This window comes from Siphateles boraxobius, unplaced genomic scaffold (genome assembly GCF_051911475.1).
Source record: "Siphateles boraxobius isolate OS27281-9 unplaced genomic scaffold, OSU_SipBor_1 46, whole genome shotgun sequence".
NCBI lineage: Eukaryota > Metazoa > Chordata > Actinopteri > Cypriniformes > Leuciscidae > Siphateles > Siphateles boraxobius.
Window position 1 is genome coordinate 1,356,791 of NW_027509097.1, and position 18,854 is coordinate 1,375,644.

Genomic DNA, 18,854 nt, shown 5'->3' on the forward strand with positions numbered 1-18,854 from the left:
AAATGGCGGGCGGGGTTAGGCGCTGGTGAAGATGAGTTCAGCTGCTAGCAGGGGGCTGTGTAAAGGGGGTGCTGGGCTGGTTTAATGGTAGCTGTGTCCCCGTGACCTCTGTGTCCACATTCATAAATTTTTCAGTGCATGAAATAGTCAGGCCACCCTGCTTAATGATGTCTGTTTTAGTGAGCACGGCAAGTCTCTCTTTCTCTCTCCCTTCTTCCACATTGTGCAGTTGTCTTCTGTGTAGAGTGATGAAACCAATGCAATTTGTTGTTTTAAAGAAGTAAAATAAAATGAGACATTAAAGTATATATATATAATCAACTGTATATATATATATATATATATATATATATAGAGAGAGAGAGAGAGAGAGAGAGAGAGAGAGAGAGAGAGAGAGAGAGAGAGAGAGAGAGTGAGACAGAGAGAGAGAGAGAGAGAGAGAGAAGAACAGGGCTATAGTTATCATAAGTACTAAACGAAAAATAAAGGTTTTTGTTTTACCATGTTTACATCTATTCTGCAGATTGTTCTTTAAGATCACTGCAGAATATGCACAAAATCCTGCAGATTCCATCTGGACCTGCTCATTAGTGACAGAAATGGATGTAAATAGAGAAAGAGAGAGAAAGACAGAGCATGATGAATAATCGGAGTCAGTCATATCTGTGTGTAATGAATTACAGAGTACACACCCTAACCTGCCTAACATTTTACAGAGGTTGCGCTTCTCTCCACAGCAACCAATTATATCATCATATCTGGCATTTACCTGGACGTGATGATTCACGGCCTCGTCCCTTTTCTGGCATAATTTACCAGCCAACGGAAGGCCTAAAATAAAATATTCATTATTGGCTAACTTCTGTCCAGTAATTAAGACTTCTCTCGCTGTTGTCCTTTAAATTCTGAGCAGCTGTCTCTATTAAGCACAGGGGAGTATGGGATAGCTGATTATTCTGCCATCACCAATGCCTGGCCTGGATTCATTTGGACCCGAGCTCTATTTTAAGACCTCCTGTTTGTCACTACAAATGCCATGTTATTTGTAACAGTAAAAAAAAAAAAAAAGATGAATTCGTTTTTTGTTTTGCATGTTAATATTGTGTTATTGTACTTTAATATGACAGAAAAAAAGTGATGAAAAAAAAAGAGGTTACTTAGGGGACACTTTTTTCAGTTTATTCAGAGGATCTGAGTTGCCATAATTTAAAATTCGGGGGCACTTTGAATCCGACTCGGGTCATTTATCAATCCCAACATCATCCCTCTACTATACTATACTATACTATACTATACTATACTATACTATACTATACTATACTATACTATACTATACTATACTATACTATACTATACTGTTCAGTTCTATACTATACTGTACTATAATGCACTGTACTATATGATTATGTGCAATACTATACTCTACTGCATTATACTGTTCTGTGCTATACTATACTATACTATACTATACTATACTATACTATACTATACTATACTAAATTAAACTAATATTTTGAGACACAGCAACGAAGCCACACCCTATATTACATATTTAATATTAAATTGTATGAATTATATTAAAATTTCGAAACGTACATTACCTTTCAAAAGTTTGGGGTTGGTAAGATTTTTTTCATGTCTATAAAATAAGTAATTTACTTACAAGGCTGCATTTATTTGATCAAATATACAGTATACAGTTTTCTTTTTGAATATATTTTAAAATGTAATTTATTTCTGTGATGTAAAGTTGAATTTTCAGCATCATTACTCCTGTCTGCAGTGTCACATGATCCTTCAGAAATCATTCTAATATGCTGATTTGCTCCTCAAGCGGTACACATTTGTTTTTGTGTGGAAAAGTTCAAAAAGTTTTGAAAAAGACATCAGTGTTTATTTGAAAAAAGAAATATTGTGAAACATAATAAATGCCATTATGTTTGATTTGATCAAGTTAATTTATCCTTGCTGAGTAAAAGTTTGATTTTTTTTTTTATCTTACTGACCCCAAACTTTTGAACTGTAGTGTACAAATACAGTACGTCTCCATATACGTTTGACAATATGTGACAACTCTCTCAGTACAGGGTGGCTGAAATGGCACCTATCAAGAAATATGTATTATGAAAATTAAGGGCTCAAACACATTCTGATAATTATATTTATATGAAAAAGCATGTCAGAAGAGTTTTAATTAGGTGGCTATGTCATACAGAAGCACAAACATGAAAATTCAACATCTGAGAATTCACACCAGTCACACTCAGTCTTATTCAATCCACTAAAGCATCTGGGACTAGCATAACTGCAGAAGAAAATCATCTTGTGAGGAGAAAAAAGCAGACAGGGGGAAGTTGGAGAGCAGAGAGGCATGCACTGCACAGACCAAGCAGGTTTTGAGATGTAACAAAGAGGTTTGCGAGTTCCTGTGAAGGAAATAATGGGTCTAGCTGGAGACAGCAGCGCGGCAGTAACGACTTCACACTCCAGTCTGTTCAAGAAGAGAATGACAAATAACTCTCTAATAAATGCTGACCCACATAACATCATTTGGTGACAGGACTGGCTGCTTTCTGCCGGCACGGCCGACACCTCGTCTTCTTTCTGGGTCACGCGGTCCACACATACATGTGCAAACACACATACACACTCGTGCACGCATACGCAAACTAAGGTGAGCTCTTGGGCATCAATAACGCATGCAGTTTCTACCATGATGGGATAAAATATAATTTGTTTACCATCAGCAACAAAACAGTCATGGTTAAGAAGTACTATCCTTTATTTATGGGAGTTTTTATTGTAGCAAATACCCTGTGGAAAGTGCAGTTCTCACATAACAGAGCTATTTCTACTTAGGCTTATTTCTACAACTACTTAGGCTTAATTATTTTGAGTGTTTTACAGTAAAAAAAAAAAAAAAAATTAGACACCAGATATAATTTGTGATATTTTTTTTTACTAGTGGGTGCAGGACACTATAGGTCATTTATGTAAGTGAGGTTAGCAAAATAAAGTAAACCGTGACATATTATAGCCAAAAATTCTTCATACAGTGGATTACCAGTAAATTTTCAAAACATTTGGGACCAAACATTATTATTCAGACACTTTGACCTGATCATGTTAAAGTTTGTTTTCTTTAATTGCTAATGCGACCTTTTTACACCACAGACTGAACAAAATTAAGCATTGCTTGGTAATTGGTTGAGCTAAACTGGTATTATATAACTGTGTACTTAAATATAACAGCTGAAAGATATTCAACATAATTCATTTGTGAGACAGTCTAATAAAATGGCCAAAAACCAGGGAAATATCAACTGATTTGATAACTCTGAGTTCTTGTCATATTTTATTACCATTTTCTGAACTATAGCGAATAAACTGTGATAATGTGAGAAATGTTGAAGGTGTCTGAATAAATTTTGGTTTGACTGACTTAGTTATAGCTTAATTCGGTGTTAAATAATCCAAAAAGCAACTGTAAAATGACTACAGGGAAGCTTAAGAACCGTATGCGTGGAAGCATAATTTATTCTAGCAATTTGTAATAAATGCAAACATACTGGTATATATAAACATACACACTATATATATATATGAAGATATATTACAAACTGTATAAAGTTCTTCACAGTAGCCTGTTTTCTGGTATTTTAATGAACATCAGAAGTGCAAATTCATTGGATGTCCCATGAAACATTTTTTTAAATGTCCTGACAAAACGTCCAAAAGCTCCTATTTGATTTCAAAGATGTGATGTATGAACAACTCGGAATGACAGCCAATATAAATGACAACACACACATTCCTGGCACTGACTTCACATCAGAGCAGTTGTACAGCAGAGTGCATAATGACTGTAGGCTACAGTGCGCAGATGTATCCGTGGCGACCCGGGGTGCGACTGTACTGGCAGCTGCCTGGCAACCGCCGGGGCCCCCACATGAGGGAGAGGGGCCGAGCTCATTATGAAGGATGGCTCCTGTGCGCACAGGCCGGGGGGAGGCACTTTAAAACATATACCATATGCAGTCAGGAGAGAACTCATTTATCAGGGTGGAAATACTATTTTTTGCACCTCAGGTCCCTCCTCTCCACTCGCTCACCCCCTCCTCTACCTCTCCCCTTCTCACCGGGAGATTTGACAGGTTTCAAGAGGCAAAAATTTCATCTCAAGTGCCGAGCGGCCCCTTCGAGTGCTCCATCTCTCTTGCTTTCCGCGGTAGTGGGCGACTCCTCGACGGGAAGATCGTAAAGTGCCTCCATGTAAATTAAGGTTCACCTGAAGAATGGGAAAGTGAACTGAGAGAGCGTACCTGCGCTAATGAGGTCTCGCAACCAGGGATCAGGCCTCCGTTCAAAACAGAAGGAGGGAAAACCACTCAGAAAATCGGATCATTTGCAAGCAAAATGTTTCCGACAGTAAAATCAGGCGACTATTTGTTTTGGCACGTCAGAAATAATGTGCTTCGAAAATCAGCAACAGGCGCGGTTGGGTCATCTGTTATTCCTAATGGTCTAATTGTTCTGCTGGCAGACATAAAAAATTAGAGCCACTTTATGTCATTTACCAAAATTCCTAATTAATTCAAAAGTGTTTCACAGAGGCGAGGCGGTAGAGGAGCGAGCACTCGGCAGAGAAAGATGGCGTCTGAAAAATGTCCTGCTCCCCTCGTGCTCCATTTGTCTGGAGCGCAGGGTGACGGTGGCTTTATCCTAAGCAGCGGGAGCTTTAATCAGGGTAAGTGGCAGGCAGTGTTTCACCGCAGGGTGAAGGCCTCTAATATATCATGCCACTCTCCCCGGTGGTAACAGCATCATACCAACACAAACAAGCACCGATTGGGCCGAGGGACAACGGCCAGTTGGGATCAAACCTAACTGATTTCTGCCTCTCATTGCATATAGTTGACTAATCCAGCTGTAAAATTATAAACCTTAACAATGACTCTAATTTATTACTCCAAAAGTGTCCCCAAACACTTGGTATTTCTTGGTATTGTTGGTAACAACTTGCAATATACAATATAAAGCCTCATTCGTTAACATTAGTTAACGAATTAGTAATTATCTATATATTTTTCTATTGTTCATTGTTTGTTCATGTTAGTTCAGAGTGCATTAATTGTTAACTTTTGCTCTTAAATTATCTTGAATAATCTTGAATTAGCAAATGTTGAAATTAACTAAGATTAATAAATGCTTGTTCCTTGTGAGTTCATGTTGACCAATGTATTTGACCTATAAAGTGTTACCATATCCTTAATATACAAGCCATTTGTAGGTTAATTTCCCCAAAAAGTGGAACATTGAAATATTACTGTTTGCTTGAGCATTCCGACCAGCCGTACAGAGCAACTTAACCAATGGCATGACTTTAGAGGCGGGACTATAAGTTTGTCTGTTTGTCATTTTGTCATTTTGTTTGCAAATCCGCTACGAATGTCTCTGCATTAAATAAACTATCAAACCAAGCGGCATCAGTTTGAAAGAAAGAGAGCACACACACACATACACATTTGAAAATAGTAGTAGTTTGTTAGGTTTTAAATGATTAAACATTAGATAAAGTGTTTTTGTGGTTGTCAAAAACAAAAGTTAATTGTGATGAAATTACCTTTGTGGTAATTTAAAAATTACCATACTGTGGATCAAATAACATTAGAACAAGTTTAAGGTACCTGCAAAACATGTCAAGAAAAGGCACCTGCAAGAAAGTAAAGTTAGTTCAGAAACAAATGCCAAACGATGCCATTTGTTTGCAGATGCCACTTGCTTGCAGATGCCACTTGCTTTGACATATTTAAGGATCTAATGCAATGACATTCTTAAGTGTCCCAGTATAGAAGGTTATTTTTCAATTGACGAGTCTCCCAGAACTCCTCCAAAATTTAACTGAACCACTTTGCCAAGAATTTGAGTACTAATTTATTTCTGAAAGTGCCTCTTTTAAAAGCAAGTAATGGTTACATTTTTCTCTGTCCTTCCTGTAGCGCCTCAAGGCAGTTCCTCTCTCCGTCTGCCTTGATTCTCTCATCCAACGACCTCAACCTCAGCACCTCCGTTACGTAACAGTCTCGGCGTAAGAAAGAGGCAGGACCGTAGACAAACTCCTTTTTGAAACACGCTATCCACCTTGGCCTTGTTCGCTTCGTCTCTGTTTACAGTTCCCAAATATATTCCGAGGTGGAAAATAAACCGTCCGACCGTGCGGCAATAATGCGACGATGTTAAAGGCCACTCTCCTGGAAACACACCTCCATCCCGGATTCAAAAAATGTATTTAATGCAATTAATAATTGAAGACGTGAGAGCACATGCTTGTCAAGATGATAGATGCATGCTCCGCCAACAATGCAGGGCTCTGCGGGAGCTACAGGACTCGGCGCGCTGACCTTGAGTGGCAGCGTACAGGAGCCAGGCCTTCTCTCTGCTTGTGCATGGGCCCCTCATCAGTAACTGCCCTTATCCCAATTAGAGAACTGTAAAAACATTCAAATTAATGCAGCCTTAACTCCAGGAGCAGGCCCCACTCACTTAATTAGGGAATAATTATTCACATTTTGATTTCTAGGGGAGTGATCACACAGAAATTATTTCAGGCGCAGTAACAATAGAAAACTCCACTCCAAAAAAACCCATTAGCATAAGGAAGTGATTAACACTTAATTACAGTCGAAGCAGCATCACTATTAATGTTTGATAGCTCCTGCCAATCATGATAGGACACTGGACTATGGTATTGCTAAGAAGCCAAGGAAGAAATCTCCATTTGACTTTAAATATGAACGCCATTTGGCCAGGCCGGCACTTTGAAAGAGTATGTCTTTTTCTTTTTTTTTCTTAATGCAGTCATATAATATATAATATAACTTTACACCGAAAAGGCCAATTAGTGATTCCATCACATAGTCTCATGTTAAAACGTTTAAGTCAAAGGGTTATACTTTATGAACAGTGCATCTTGGCCTCATGTACTTCCGTTGTAAAAGCCTCACTGTGAACTCTATTTCTGAGAGGTGAGTGGACATTATTTCAAACAGTCATTATGACACAAATACTGTCAAAAGAGCTTCACTTACATGCCTTTAACCAAGAATGTTCCTTTAACGTTGTACCCTAAGCACATGCGTTTTCATTCATACCTTCTGTAACCTCTCACCTCAACAGTTTCTACTGTACAGGCCATTTAAAGGACAATTTAGTGAGAGGGCCATACCCTCTGTATTTGGAGGGGCTCTGAAGGAAATGACCCCTACAGAGCCACGTACACACACATGCTCACATGTGCTCGGTTACCTCCCCAGCAGCTGGGTTTTGAACTTCTGACCCCTACACTTTCAGGGTCAACAAATTAAGCGCTCTGGTGCATTGACCCTCTGGAACGCAAGCACTTTTCTTCTGCTGCTCGAATGTTGATACAAGCATAGAGCTTTAATAAGGCGATGTCATCCGGCTGGAGAGAACGTGTCATTTTATCGGAGGTGAGCTAATGGAGAAACAATATTGACATTTTACGGCAAATCAAAATAACCGCGGCTCACGGAACAGTCAGAATGCATGGGAATGAGGTACAGTACATCCTCCCAAAGCACCTATGGCATTCGCAGAGACATTCCTGCCTGCAAGGTAACCGAGAGCTGCTGAGAGACACAGGGACATGCTTTGGTTTGCATCCAGTGAAAATTTAAATCCACATCAGAGATTTTGGGGCTCGCTGTCTGATGGAATAACACTTTACCATTGCACTTATTCCTCTGGTCCGCTGCTGAGCTCTGGATGGATATAAGAGCTTTTCTGCGCATAAAAAAGCATTTTCAGAAAGGTTATAGGAGCATTCAGCCTTTCTGTCAATTTGTTCTTAAACGCACTGAAAAAATAAAATAAAAAAACAAATGGTGTAGATTTTACTAAAAAAAATGTTTCAATCAAAAATTCACGGTAACACTTTAGATTAGGGTCAAATTCTTACTATTAACTAACTATTTACTACAACTTTTTCCACAATAAACTCCTAATTACTGCTTATTACTAGTTAGTAAGGAAGTTGTCAAGTTTGGGTATTGTGTAGGATTAAGTTATATAGAATATGGTCACGCACAACAAGGCATTAATACGTACTTTGTAAGTACTAATAAGCAGCCAATATCCAAGAAATATAATAAGTCACTATCCATTTTCACTGTATGACAAAGCTTTTAAGACCCACATTTGTCTTTTAACGAAAAAATATACAATTTCGATTACGACAGAAAATAATTTTAATTTGTCCCTTAAAAAAACGTTAAAAGTAAGTCAAGTTAAAAATGGTTTAAAAATCCATTCACACATACTTCCATTAACAGTCACAGTTACGGGAAGTCCATTTTCATTTGTGACTGTGTGACGTGGGCGTGTCCAACATTGTAACAACACAAGGTTAACTTTATGCAAATAAGCAGTGGAAGCTACCAATGAACTAATAAAATCCAGTGTGTGAATGTGTGAGCGCTCCATCATTCAGAATGAACCATTCCTTGCCTAATCGTGTGAAAAACACAAAGCACAGAAAGCCTCGTTTCTGAACAGTGGAAAATGAAGAGCCCATCCATGTCAATTAGGAGGACATTTATAATTAATAACTGTAGAATTGGTCCATTCACAGACATAATGGTGAAAATGGCAGAACGAGTTATTTGATTATTCTGTGACATTTTTATTTCATATTATTATTTATTTATTTTTACTACTAAGACAGAAACGGCATTAACCGCATTACAGTAATTCACTCTGTATTCTGAGAGGATTTTTTATGAATCCTTCTAAAAGAGCTTATTAGAAAATGATTAAATGTATATCCATGCTTGCCGTTGAGTTCATTCCAGAGAAATGTGCCACTTTGTCAAAAAATTACAATCAGGGCCATGAATATGGCAAATCAAGGCAGATAAATTGCCTCACGCTTCCCTCTAATAAGGGAACAGGACGGTGCGAAATGTAAAAATCAATTAATGCACTTGGTCTGGCTATAAATTAGAGGAGCACTATTGTCAGATGTCTTTATCATAGAAACCACAGGGGGCGAAAAGTGGTCTTTAAATTAAGCCTGTAGTTCTGTCACCTTTTGCATCAGGCTTCAGACGGAGCCCGCAGAGGCCAGAGTCACGGCTATTTTCATCGTCTTAAGCTCACCTTGTTAAACGACCGAAAGCACGTTTGCCATAATAAAGGACGTGTGGACTTTATTTTACGAATGGGCCACTACCTGGTCCACTTGTTCTGTTATGTAAATCAAAATAAATCATCCCGTCTCTGAGGTGTTCAACTAATTAGTCCTACGAGGCCTTAATGTTGCAGATTTTCATTATTCTGGAGTACAGAGGTGGGACTGCAGGTAATAATGCCTTTCAATATGGTATGGATAGTTCCTTCCTTTCTTTGGAAAACGCGATCTTATTGTCTGCAAAAATTCAACTGAAACCACCCAAATGATAGAATCTTAGCCATCTATGAAATAATCACTACTAAATCATAAATTCTGCAAACATTACAAATAATATCGCTTGGATTTTTGGGCTAAGAAAAGGATATACCAGAGTGGACTTATGGAGACCGGGAAATCATGCCAACCGCTCAAGCATAAGGCTGAATCCCCAAAGCCAATATTATAGACCCCTGGTGTGCTGCTGTTTCATGTTAGTGAGCCTAAAGGTGCTTGTTTCTGGTGGAGAATGTGGGCAATAAAAGGAGGAGTATTTATTACAGTTCATCATATCAAAGGTGCTTCTTGCTGTCTAATGTAGACTCATTCGGGAGGAAAATCTCACAGCAGGAGACCAGGTCATGTGACCAGCCTCTCAACACCCAATATGTTTCTTGTTAAAGGCTACTTAAAATACATAAATAGAGCATTAAATCTGCATTTGTTTTTCACGTTATAAATATTGTAAATAAAATAAATTATAGAAAGTTCAAAAGAACAGGGTTTTTTAATAGAATTATTTATAATGTCTTGACTATCCTTGCAGAACAAAATTATTCATTTCTTTTTTTTCTTCTTTTTTTTATCCTATTTACCCCAAACTTTTGAATGACAGTGTATAACTGTTTCCACAAAAATATGAATTCAACAATGACAATAATAAGAAATGTTTATTGAGCAGCAAATCAAGTAATGATGCTGAAAATTCAGCTTTGATCACAGGAATGCATTACATTTAAAATATATTAAAATAGAAAAGTTATTTTAAATTGTAATACTATTTCACAATATTACTGTTTTTACAACATATTTGATCAAATACATGCAGCCTTGGTGAAAAAAAACTGACTTTTCTCAAAAACATTAAAAATATAAACCCTTAACCCCTAAATGGACATAAAAAATAGTTTATATGAACTGTTGTATTAAACATTAGATTACATACTGTAGATTCCACTTAAAAATAGCACAATATTGTAAGAATTGGTTGCCTGGGATAATAATCATTTACAGAGTAGTGGTCATTATACAAAAGTATTTAGAAAAACAAAATTGATCAATGAAATTTAGATTTTCCAGACAACCGTGTAATAAAAGCTTATTAGAAACTGGAAATTTAACAGCATGATAAGACAACTAAGTTACTGTATATCTGGGTAGTTGACATGGAATACTTTTGGAACGTATAAGGCATCTAAAACATTTGCTAATTATTTTATAATTATTAAGCATGAAGCATTTAAAAAAAAAAAACTCGAAATGCTGACCAGTTACAGCTAAGCACACTTTTCCTTTCACTTTCATAACAATTTCTAATGTGCTAAAACGATCTTCAATGTAATTATTTAATTACCCGGATCGTTTAATTATAATAAAAAAAACAACAACATGTTATTATGTTTTATTTTTTAATAATTATTTGAGAAGCCTTTAAACTTGCTATGGCATCCAGCTATAATTCCCCAGATACTTGCTTCATTTTGCATCACACTGCTTTTGCTTTTATGTTCTCATTCCTGAAGTCAAAGTATCATTGCATCAAAAAAAAAGAAAAAAGAAAAAAGGAAAAGGCATAGATGAAAAAATACAGAAAAAAATATTAAACAGATACATGCCTACAGCACGCTGATTTAAACATGCGAGCGTGTTAAAACTATGACTGAGAAATGGCACACGGTGCTCGTGTGTGTGAGTGTGTTTGACTTACACAGGAGAAACCTTCAGAGTGTCACATTCTCACCACACGTTTAGCCACTTCCTGCCCCGTGCTCCTCCCAAGCGCAAAGTTTTGTGAAGACGCACAAACAGAGAGAGTGTGAGGAAGAATTTTAAAAAATCTGCATAAGTGAGATGGTGAGCGACAGAAAGGGTCAGCCTCCGTCTGCTTAATGACAGAACCCCTCACACGCTCCGGATTGTTTAAATACGACTCGCCAGTTTCAACAATCATCATATCTCTCACTTTCACCCTTCATACCCAGCAGCCAGCGAGCTGACACATAATTACACACTTGCTGATAGTAGAGCCGTGCCGATAATTAAAACTGCCACTGGAGGATTACTACCGCTAGTCTACAGCTGCGATGCTGTCAAGAGGTGGAACTCGCAGTCGTTTCTGATGCTATTTCAGCGTCGCTTTAACGTTATATTAGCCCTAGCGTCGTATGTCGCCGTCTGGCTTTCGCTCGGGCCGGCGCAGGCGGTAATGGAAAGGTCTCGGCCGAGAGTTTGCGGTGTCTCGCACAAATGAGGAAAATCTATTAACAATTCTGCAAGTGACACACAAACAGCTTCATCGAAGGGGTTGCACAACACCGCAGTGGCCGTCTGTCCACCGATCAATCCCACGTTGTTACCTCAGCACTCACAGATCTGATTTGGCAGGGTGTCACTTACCAAAAGGCGATTTTAGCACCATTAGAGCCGGGGCCACACACGTCTAACTGGAACAAAAGGGACGAACGGGGTGCATATGCACACACCTTTTAAATACTGGCTATCACCTGCATCAGCGCCATCTGCTCCATGTCAGAGAAGGCCTGATAATAATGTGATATATAAATATATTGCAGGTGAAATTCATATCAGGCGTGTGAAGCGGGCCCTAACTCTGTCTCGTACCTGTAAACACAAAGCAAATACACAAGAAAAATGTGCCGTAATGCATGAGGCTGCACTATATTGTGACGTTGTTAGGTAAGACATAGTAGATTCATTTTAAAACAATTTGACAAATCCCTTTTTTTATATATTAGATATGTTAAATAAACTAGAATATAGCATAAAACTAATATAGCATGAAACGTAAAGATTTAAACGCATAAAATGTCTGTATCTCACACTTAAAATGGGAATCTGAGGTCTTGACCTTTTAATTTTCACAACGTTTACATGTATTGCAACATTAGGTACATTCAATAAAGCTCATTCAAAAAACATGCATTATTGTTACCTAATCTTTAATTATTGTAAAAAAATGTTTAAAAAAGTGTGTGTGTATATATATATATACAACAGTACCATGGTTACAATGGTACCATGACCTGGATGAGAGTGAGGCTTAGGGGGGTGAGTGTAATAGAGGACAACTAGTAAAGAGTTGTTTAGGTAAAGACTGCTAGAGACTGTGGTCTTTAGCGTCCTTGTTAGCGAGCCAGCCTCCCATGCTGGAAACATCGGTTCGAATCCCGCTCGGATCGGTGCGAGTAGAACTGGACCGGTAACATTAGTGTCCAGACCGCATGGGAGTGAGTTTTAGGGGGGTAATTGTAAAGCGCCTTTCAGACAGGACGCTGAATGCTCAGGAAATTCCGACACACACAGTACTAGCTGTTCATCCATTTTGATTTCCGTGCTTGTCTGGATGCCCCATTTCTATTGGCCACGCTGGTAATCGTCACAGTGCACAGCGGCAAAAGTTTAACTATTTTAAACTTTGACCGAGGCGTGCGTGCGAGCACGCCAATAGTGCGCACCTCTGCGCTTGCGCTTTGGTCGACGCAGCAACAAAACATCCTCACGCGGCGCAAGCCATTGAAATGAATGGGTTTCATAGCATCAAATCAGCATATTAGAATGATTTCTGAAGGATCATGAGACACTGAAGACTGGAGTTATGATGCTGAACATTTAGCTTTGCCATCACAGGAATAAATTACATTTGAAAAGATATCCAAATAGATAGTTATTTCCCAGTAGTGATATTTTTTACTGTAGTCTTGATCAAATAAATGCAAACTATTGAATGGTAGTGAACATATATACAAAAATGTTTTGGCCTATACTGTGGTTGTCTGTCAGTATTTTTTAAAAGAGGGTAAGCACCTCTTTTCATCGACCATTTTCTATGTAAAAAACAACAACATTTTATTTTCTGGCCCTACTTGGAGCCAAATATATTATTTTACGTGTTCTTTGGTATGTAACTGCTATGTTATGGTGCACAGGTGTTTCACATAATACATTTACTATATCAAGTATTCAACACAGCTAGAATGCAGAATTGACCAATCACCATCATCAAGGAACTATCAGTTTTATAACTTAGGATATAATTTTTAAATCGTCACACACTATGTGTCCCTGGCATTTTCCAAGAAAAACATTGATGCATTTTTCTTCTTTTTCCCACCCTCACTCCCTCTGACTGCATCCAATATTGGAAAAGAGAGAAAGAAAGATCTCTTCAGTCTTGTAACAGAATGGAACAAGCAGCCAACTGTGCGAGTGTAATATCTTGTTTTATCCAAGTCTTTGTTCTGATTTCATAATTGCCTCCCACAGTAAGGGCCTCCCCAGGGATCGGCTGATCGATAAAACGACAACAAAAAAGTATTACAGAAAGTACCTTCATGTTTTATCAAAATCCTCACTCCAACATAATGGGAAAAAATTGACTGCGAACACAAATAGCCACCCGGAAAGGTACATATTCAAAATTCTGACTCAGGTGCGTGCCGTCACGGTTTCGGCAGTCTCAAGCCGTCAAGAAACAATTAAATGTAAATCAGTTATTGAGGGGATGTAAAGGGGCTTCGCCGCACGGGGCTTATTTATCTGCGGTACGACATGAGAACCAAACAGAAGAGAACACAGGCGGATCGGGAACGGGACGGGGTGCCGTTTTAACACACTACTGATCTTGCCGTGTTTATGCCCGGTGGGTGAAGACGGGAAGGAGGCCGTGGTGCAAAGGGTGGGGATTCGGTCGGTGAACATCTGAAGAGCCACCGCCACAGAGAAACAGCCACCAAACCTGACTCCACGCTCCATGTTTTCTCTTTTATCTCCCTATGAAAATCCGTCCCGCTGTGAAAACAAATCATTCTTTCCTGCTTTCTCTTTTTACCTCATTCCCATTGGTGAATACTACTGAACATCACTAATCAGCACTGGATATGCACATGATAACGGGTCGCCACTGACCTGGACCTAAAAAAGAGCGAATTTCTCATTCACGGTCCAGTCCACCGTATCATGAGGCAGACTGAGATGGTAATACATCAACTCCATACCCTTCAATTTATATTCACCAATGCCAACAACACTTGCCACAAGACAACTCAATTCTGGCCGTGTAATTCCAGTTATTACTTCTGCTTCCCTCTTCAGTTGAGGGCAATTTACTCACTAAAAATAAAAAGACAAATCAGGATGGAATATGTAAAAGGTTATTCTATGTAAGTAGGCGGCATGTTAAAAGACTGGAAGGAACAGAATGGTGTTTAATTCATGTCATGTCTCGCAGGTAAGTGTCACTTACACACAAATAACATGGGCTGTGACACCACAGAGCTTCATATTGAAGTATTCCCAGAGGACGCCCTCCATCTAATGACTCTTTAATATCCCTGAACGAGCTGTAGGCTACAGAGAGGAGACTCGCACACTGCCAAGATAAGGGCCCTCGGAGACGATTTTTTTTAACTGTGCTTTATTTTGAAGAGAGGATAGGTAATCTGTAATTTTAAAAATTGTAAAAAAAAATCTTCTTATAAAACATTTTGTCACAGCATTTTAATTTATGATCGGTTGACAAATGTTCAGAGTTATTTGTTTTCTGCCCAAGAGTAGTACCGTTACAGTTGCATATCACTTTGCAACACATTCTTACAAAATTGCTATAAAAGAGAGTTGTTAAAAACAAAAAAAACAGAGTTCAACTATAGATTTGAAGTGATACTTCACATAACATTAAACGTGGTCATCATTTACTCACATTCTTGTGGTCCTAAATGGGTTTGATTTGTTTTTCCTTCTGTGGAAAATAAAAGTATACATTTAGAGAATGTTTAGTCACTGTAACATTGAATGAGACAGAGGCTGCATCTGAAATCACATACTTCCCTACTATATACAGTAGTAGGCAAAAAACAGTATGTGACAAAAGAAGTATGGCCGAATTCACAGTGTAAAAGAGTAGGCAAAAAGTACCTGGATGACCAACTACTTCCGGCGAGATTCTGAAGCATATGATGGACAATTTACTATCCCATAAGGCCTCGGGAGAGGATTTGTGAATGGCAGTGAAGCAACGTAACTGTTGTTGGTAGGTCACATGTTAATGACAACATTCATACTACACACATTCATACTATAGAACGTACTTTTCTAGTGGTCCTGAAGTAATTATTTAATAAAATAAGTACCTAATTTAGAAAGTATGTGATTTCAGATGTAGCCAACAGTTTCAAAAAGCCTCTCTAATGTCCAATTCTTCTGCGATCCAGAATGGAAGCACAGCTGAAAGGTTTATTTGAGCTGCGCCCTCTTCTGTACAGGAGTGAATTTACATTTTCTTCAACCTCGGGCTTATCCATTTAACTTTTGGCGTGAAAGGGCCTTTATATTTGCCAAAAAATATAACTTTTTTTGTTATTAAAAAACAAACAAGCAAGCCCAATGTAACATAGCACATTACTGTCCATCAAAAGTAACGAAGTAACACAATGGTTTACTTTTTAGAGAGTAGGGGAGAGCCGGGATGATTGAAACGCGGGACGGATGAAACATTGAGATTTCCTTGAAAACCACTCACGTCATGTACGTCAAATTTCATCGGCATGTACAGCACGCAATGCCGACCAGACCCGCGAAAACATTTCTTCTTTACGGCATGCCGTTTTAAAGTTAGAGCCAGAAAGCTGTTTTTGAGTGCGGTAAGTGAATTCTTTCGTGCAATACTTTTTTTTTGACTGACAAGTTGTATTTATTGTTTCATGTGCCATTGTAATGATAATACGGCAGGTGTATTAGTACTGCAACACCCTTAAGTGTGTAATATGAGAGTTTTTTACTTTAAGGACAAAACAGATTTGACTGGACGGAGGCGCTGTCAGGACGGTTGAAACAGCGACTCCTGCCAGTTAAACCTGGTCATAGGAAAACACTCAATATGACTCAATCACTCAATATGAATCAATATGAATCAAGGAATAAATGTAAGAAAATTAGTTATAAACGGATTTGTCTGTCTTCTTCAAAATAGCCTATTAGAAAGATTAGAGCAAAATGCGTAAAGGCTTATCACCTATTGTTTATTGGGCGACAGAACAAAAATGTCAATATGAATCTTAAAATTAAAATAAATTACAAAATATGTTTGTAGCAATATGTACATAAGTTACTTGTCAGGTATTGTTCATAAAAACAAGCATTAGATGAATAGTTACCGTTTAAACTGTTATGTTTCATCCGTCCCATCCCTGCGTTTCAATCGTCCCGCTCTGGGGGGACAACTGAAACAAAGCACAACTCCCGTTCAAAGACAATTTTTAATTAAATCATTCTATATTTCTACCGAATAACACATGATACTAAGAGAAGACATATGTGAGTTGTTGATTACAAAAAAAAAAAAACGACGTTTATCTGAAAAGTGTTTCAACTGTCCCGGCTCTCCCATAACAAATATTGTAATGCAATACTTTTAAAAGTAACTTTCCCCAACACTGAACATTGATACTTATCTAAAGAATATGCCAATGCCATATGGAGCCATATTGACTCCTTTTTTGTGGTAAATTGTTTTGTCATTGTGGAGCTTGTCAGCCTCAGTTCCCACTGACTATTATTACATTAAAAACAGAAGGTGGAATATTACTAAAGAAATGCATACAGGTGAGTAAATAATGACAACATTTGTGCATCTATGGTCATAATCATCAAAAACCCTGTGCAATGTTCATTGAGTGATGCCTGGTTCACACCAGAGATGGCCTTCACAAATACACAAATGCTTATCACACCACTGCGCCCAATCCCAGCATGCCCTCTGTCTCTCGGCCCGGAGTCAGGTGTCCAAACCGGCAACATGTCCTGGCTATGGCATCGTAGAGGCCAGGGTAACGTTGAGAAATGATGATAAAGTAAACAGCATGGCTGCTAAACGTGTCTTGGCTCGGGCTCCTGTCCTCATTAGAATGGTTCGGCGAGGACCCGGCGTTCACCCACCGAAGGCCCGCAGGCTTTTCACTCGCAGGTTAGCGCCTCATTTCCCGCTGACGGCTCTTTAGGGCGGGAGCTGATGGCTCCTGGAGGTGTGCGGAGTGGACAGGTGTCCACCGCAGAGAGCGTTTCGCTGCAGCTGGTACCATCTGGCATGGGCTCATGCCATTCAGCGAGCTGGCACCGTACCCCTCTGTCCCACCGTCCACGGAGAAGGCATGTCAAGGGCAGGCACGGTACAAGCTTACTCACAGGGCAGTGCGGACCCCCTCGGGAGGGCCTAAAGCCTGGGGTAGAGGCTAATTTAGCTTCCACACCCACGAACCACACCACCTCCACAGGACTGGCAACAATGAGGCCCGACTGTGCCAAGTGTGGGCCGAGTCGCTCATTGTGTGTGCGTATGTGTCTGATTTGTATTTGAAAAGAAAGAGAGCGAACCATGGGCGGCATCTCTTATGTTCCTATGAAAGCAAAACAAATAAAAAAGTGTTTAATTACCTTTACTCTGGACTACATGTTAAAATCATGCATCTCCCTCTGCCGCTGTGCTTTTATGTGATTATGTGATTTACATCCATTTCTCTGACTGAGTATGTTTACATGCATAGATTTCCATCTATATTAATTCAATTAAATCTGATCATATAGTTTGAATGTAGTCTCAGATGAACATGGTGGAATGGTGGTCGGTCACTCTATGCACACTTTTATTTTGTTGTGTCAATATAAGATTTTCAATCTAAATGCCTCCATTTCCTTCTTAACAACTCCAAAAAAAAAACATTTCTTCACATGCATACACTGGAACATGAAATAAAAATGTAACATTCATAAGGGTCCTAAAGATGTTTTAATGTTTTTGTAAATATCTTATGCTCACCAAAGCTGTTCAAAAATACAGTAAAACAGATATATTGTGAGATATTTTTTCAATAAAATAGCTGTTTAAAATATATTTTTAAATGTATTTTATTCCTGTGATTAAAGCTGAATTGTCAGCATTATTTCTCCAGTCAGTGTCACATGATCCTTGAGAAATCATTCTAATATGCTGATTTGCTGCTTAAAAAACATTTCTTATTATTATCAATGTTGAAAACAGTTGTGCTTAATAGTTGTATTACTATTCTAAAAAAGAATAATTATCTGTCACTGTTGATTTAATGCTTCCTTGCTGAATAAAAGTATTAACAACTTTGTTAAACAAAACATGTTTCATCATTTACTCGCCCAAGTCGTTCTGTAGAACACACACACACAAAAAATAAAAAATAAATAATCACAAACATAATATATCACTCTGTTCATGGAAAACTTCCATAATAAGGGGGTTAAGTTTAGCGAAGGGTCATATCATAATTTAAGATCTATTCTACCAGTTTCAATTGGATAGAAATTTCGCTCAAGCTCACTCTTATCAGAATGAGGTGTTTACATG